Below are 6,000 nucleotides of genomic sequence, written 5' to 3'. Positions count from 1 at the left end.
CACAGGTCTATAAGTCTATGAGGAGTTTGATATTTATAGGGAAAGTCGACCCCTAAAAATGAATATCTTCGACTGAAGATTTTGGTATTTCTGAAGACTTTCATGAAGACTTTGAAAGTGAAGAAATTGGTGTAACCGTGAAGACTTGGTATTCATGCGAGGAATATGAAGCTTGAAGACTTTCGTTTTCATAGTTTTGTTTTTCTTCTTCTTGAGTCATAGGAAACACTGTACTGTTAAAGGGGGTCGAGGAAATACTAAGGAAAATTTTCCAAGTGATGCTCAACTCAAAATCCTACACCTACCAAACCCTTCGAGTGAAGCCTTTGGAAATCCCATACAGTTCGGTCAATTTCTTCAGTGACAGAGACGAAGTTCTTCTGGTCGCTAAGGAATTTGTTCTGACTGAGGAGTTAGGAATTCGCCAGTGCGGATTGCCTACACAGTGAGGAACATGATAGCCTTGAGGAATTTGATAGTCAAATTTCTGGCCGTTGTTGTGCTACGCGCCAGCTGTCCGAAAATATCTTGTCCACCTAACGGTCATATTAGACAAGGGCATTTATGTCTTATCATGTCGGGCTGCTCCGTAGGCTATAAATAGCTGCCCCCTACAACCACTAGCTGGTTGGCTGCTCCAAGAGAAACTGACACTTGTCAATTGAGAGCAACCCATCCTTCGAGGACTTTGAGCGAAAATCATCGAGTGAGGAAAAACCCAAACCTAAACACCTACAAACCCCAAAGTGATTGAGCATCACTGAATAGATTGATCCTGCGTGGATCCGACGCTTGTTACCTTTGAAGACTGTGCTTCTTCCAGACGGTTAGGCGTCATGGTCTAGAGCATCCAAGAGGAATTGTGGATCGCCGAGTGGCCGAGTCTGTGAAGGTTTGGAAGTCGCCTGAAGACTTACCACGAGTGATTGGACGAGGTCTGTGTGACCTTAGTTCAAGGAGAATACGGTGAGGACTTGGTGTCCTGAGCTGCGTGCTCAGCGACTGGGTGTCCGGGACTGTGTGCCCTCGAGTTTAAATACTCAGCCGCTCCAACCAGACGTACAACTAAGACAGCAGTTGGAACTGGTCTACCAAATCATTGTCTTCACCAACCTTACTGGTTCTATTTCCTCAACTATTTCATTTCCTCATTACTGTGTTGAGTGATTGTTCATATCTATGTTTGAAGACTTTGACTAAAGACTTTCTCAATTTCCTCAGTTCAATGTCTTGAGTCTGTTTGTCTTCATCTTGTGTTATCCTGTGTTTACGCTTCCTGTACTCTGTGCTTGTCTTCATTTCATCATGATGACTATGTCTGTAACCTATTATGCTTACTTTTGAGTACTTATTCCGCTGCTAGTAGTTCTTCGCTAAGGAATTTCCTCACCGGCAAATTCCTCAGTGAAGAATTCATAAAAATCGCCTATTCACCCCCCCTCTAGTCGATATAACGCACTTTCATATCATATTGCATGAGTTTATCCCTCTACATCATGTCATCTTGCTTAATGCATTACTCTGTTCTTTATGAACTTAATACTCTAGATGCAGGCAGGAGTCGGTCGATGTGTGGAGTAATAGTAGTAGATGCAGGCAGGAGTCGGTCTACTTGTTGTGGACGTGATGCCTATATACATGATCATGCCTAGATAATCTCATAACTATTCGCTTTTCTATCAATTGCTCGACAGTAATTTGTTCACCCACCGTAATACTTATGCTATCTTGAGAGAAGCATCTAGTGAAACCTATGGCCCCCCGGGTCTATCTTTTATTGTATTTGCTTTCAATCTACTTTTATTTGCATCTTTACTTTTTGCATCTATAATATAAAATACCAAAAATATATTTATCTAATCATACTATCTCTATCAAATCTCACTTTTGCAAGTGGCCGTGAAGGGATTGACAACCCCTTTATTGTGTTGGTTGCGAGTTCTTTGTTCGTTTGTGTAGGTGCGTGGGACTTTTGAGGAGCCTCCTACTGGATTGATACCTTGGTTCTCAAAAACTGAGGGAAATACTTACGCTACTATTGTTGCATCACCCTTTCCTCTTCAAGGAAAACCAACGCAAGCTCAAGACATAGCAAGAAGGATTTCTGGCGCCGTTGTCGGGGAGGTCTTCGCTCAAGTCAAGACATACCAAGTACCCATCACAAACTCATCTCCCTCGCATTTACATTATTTTCCATTTGCCTCTCGTTTTCCTCTCCCCCACTTCACCCTTATCGTTTTATTTGTCCTCTCTTTCCCAATCTCTCTCTCTCTCTCTCTCTCTCTCTCTCTCTCTTTCGCTTGCCTTTTTCTGTTTGCTTATTTGTTGGATTACTTGTTGCCATGGCGCAAGATAATACCAAATTGTGTGATTTCTCCAATACCAATAATAATGATTTCCTTAGTACTCCGATTGCTCCTCTTAATGATGTTGAGTCTTGTGAAATCAATACTGCCTTGCTGAATCTTGTTATGAAATATCAATTCACCGGCCTTCCAAGTGAAGATGTCGCTACTCATCTAAACAACTTTGTTGATTTGTGTGATATGCAAAACAAGAAAGATACGGATAATGATATTGTTAAATTGAAGTTATTTCCATTTTCACTTAGAGATCGTGCTAAAGTTTGGTTTTCGTCTTTGCCTAAAAATAGTATTGAACCCACTATCTCGGATTTCAAGGAATTTGATTATGATAATTGTTCTTTAGAAGGTTGTATTTCCTTGTTGCAATCCATTATTAATTCTCCTCATGCTTATAGTCAAAATAAAGCTTTTACCAAACATATCGTTGATGCCTTGATGAAATCTTATGATGAAAAACTTAATTTGGAAGTTTCTATACCTAGAAAACTTAATGATGACTGGGAACCTACTATAAAGATTAGAATTAAAGATCATGAGTGTTTTGCTTTGTGCGATTTGGGTGCTAGTGTTTCCACGATTCCGAAAACTTTATGTGATATTCTCGGTTTCCATGATCTTGATGATTGCTCTTTAAATTTGCACCTTGCGGAGTCCACCATTAAAAAGCCTATGGGAAGGATCAATGATGTTCTCATTGTTGCAAATAGAAATTTGGTGCCCGTAGATTTTATCGTTCTTGATATAGATTGCAATCTTTCTTGCCCTATTATTCTTGGTAGACCTTTCCTTAGAACGATTGGTGCGATTATTGATATGAAGGAAGGGAATATTAGATTCCAATTTCCATTAAAGAAAGGCATGGAGCACTTTCCAAGAAATAAAGTCAAATTACCTTATGAATCTATCATGCGAGCTACATATGAATTAAGTGCCAAAGATGGCACTACTTAGATCTATCTTCGCTTTTATACCTAGCTAGGGGCGTTAAACGATAGTGCTAGTTGGGAGGCAACCCAATTTTCTTTGTGTTTTGTGTTTTTGTTCCTGTTTAGTAATAAATTTTGCATCTACTTTCTGTTTAGATGTGTTTTCATGCTTTAATTAGTGTTTGTGCCAAGTAGAACCTATAGGATAACCTATGATGATAGTTGATTTGATTCTGCTGAAAAACAGAAACTTTGCGCTCACGAGAAAAAATTCAATAAATCACAGAAACGTGATTTTGCATTTATTATTTTTGTTGCTGATCAATAAACAAATTTTCCAGGACTTCCTATTTTGGTAGGATTTTTAGAGTTCCAGAAGTTTGCGTTAGTTACAGATTGCTACAGACTGTTCTGTTTTTGACAGATTCTTTTTTCGTGTGTTGTTTGCTTATTTTGATGCATCTATGGCTAGTATGTAAGGGTATGAACCATAGAGAACTTAGAATACAGTAGGTTTAACACCAAAATAAATAAAGAATGAGTTCATTACAGTACCTTATGTGGTGGTTTTGTTTTCTTTCACTAGTGAAGCTTATAAGATTTCCTGTTGAGTTTTGTGTTGTGAAGTTTTCAAGTTTTGGGTAAAGCTTTTATGGACTATGGAATAAGGAGCGGCAAAAGCCTAAGCTTGGGGATGCCCATGGCACCCCAAGATATTCAAGAATATCCAAAAGCCTAAGCTTGGGTATGCCCCGGGAAGGCATCCCCTCTTTCGTCTTTGTTCATTGGTAACTTTACTTGGAGCTATATTTTTATTCGCCACATGATATGTGTTTTGCTTGGAGCGTCGTGTGTTATATTAGTCTTTGCTTTTTAGTTTACCAGAATCATCCTTGTTGTACGCACCTTTTGGGAGAAGCCTATTTTATTGAATTTATTAGAATTTGCTATGTTCTTCACTTATATCTTTTGAGCTAGATGGTTTTTGCTCTAGTGCTTCACTTATATCTTTTAGAGCACGGTGGTGGCTTGATTTTATAGAAATTGCTAGTCTCTCATGCTTCACTTATATTATTTTGAGAGTCTTTTAGAACAGCATGGTATTTGCTATGGTTATAAATTGGTCCTAGAATGGTAGGCATCCAAGTTGGGTATAATAAAAACTATCATAGGAAGTGAATTGGATGCTATGATCAATTTGATACTTGATAATTGTTTTGAGATATGGAGGTAGTGATATTAAAGTCATGCTAGTTGGGTGATTATGAAATTAAAGAATGCTTGTGTTGAAGTTAGCAAGTCCCATAGCATGCACATATGGTTAAAGTTGTGTAACAAATTTGAAACATGGAGTGTACCTGGCTTGTGCATCCTTATGAGTGGCGTTCGGGGATGAGCGATGGTCTTTTCCTACCAATCTATCCCTCTAGGAGCATGCACATAGTGCTTGATTTTTGATGACTTCTAAATTTTTGCAATAAGTATATGAGTTCTTTTGACTAATGTTGAGTCCATGGATTATACGCACTTTTACCTTTCCACCATTGCTAGCCTCTTCGGTACCGTGCATTGCCCTTTCTCACCTTGAGAATTGGTGCAAACTTCGCCGGTGCATAGAAACCCTGTGATATGATACACTCTATCACACATAAACCTCCTTATATATCTTCCTAAAAACATCCACCATACCTACCTATTATGGCATTTCCATAGCCATTCCGAGATATATTGCCATGCAACTTTCCACCGTTCCGTTCATCATTATCATGACATACTTTACTTTTGTCATATTGCCATTGCATGATCATGTAGTTGACATCGTATTTGTGGCAAAGCCACCATGCATAACTTTTCATACATGTCACTCTTGATTCATTGCACCATCCCGGTACACCATTGGAGGCATTCATATAGAGTCATATCTTGTTCTAGTATCGAGTTGTAATTCATGTGTTGTAATCAATGAAAGTGTGATGATCATCATTATTAGAGCATTGCCCAAAAAGAAAAAGAAAAGAAAGGCCAAAAGAAAAAAAAGACCAAAGAAATAAAAAAGAAAAGAAAAGAAAAGAAAAGAAAATAAATAAAATAAATAAAAAGGGCAATGCTACTATCTCTTTTTCCACACTTGTGCTTCAAAGTAGCACCATGTTCTTCATGTAGTGAGTCTCATATCTTGTGCTTCAAAGTAGCACCATGTTTTTCATATAGTGAGTCTCATATGTTGTCACCTTCATATACTAGTGGGAATTTTTCATTATAGGACTTGGCTTGTATATTCCTACGATGGGCTTCCTCAAATGCCCTAGGTCTTGTGAGCAAGCAAGTTGGATGCACACCCACTAGTTTTCTTTTGTTGAGCATTCATTTATAGCTCTAGTGCATCCGTTGCATGGCAATCCCTACTCCTCATGTTGACATCAATTGATGGGCATCTCCATATCCCATTGATTATCCTCGTCAATGTGAGACTTTCTCCTTTTTTGTCTTCTCCACACAATCCCCATCATCATATTCTATTCCACCCATAGTGCTATATCCATGGCTCACGCTCATGTATTGCGTGAAGGTTGAAAAAGTTTAAGATTATTTAAGTACGAAACAATTGCTTGGCTTGTCATCGGGGGTGTAGAATTTGGGAACATCTTTGTGTGACGAAAATGAAGCATAGCCTAACTATATGATTTTGTAGGGATGAACTTTCTTTA

The sequence above is a fragment of the Triticum aestivum genome, chromosome 2B (assembly GCF_018294505.1).
Source record: "Triticum aestivum cultivar Chinese Spring chromosome 2B, IWGSC CS RefSeq v2.1, whole genome shotgun sequence".
Classification (NCBI taxonomy): Eukaryota; Viridiplantae; Streptophyta; class Magnoliopsida; order Poales; family Poaceae; genus Triticum; species Triticum aestivum.
The sequence above is the reverse complement of the archived record's forward strand: the minus strand, read 5'-3'. Positions refer to the sequence as shown.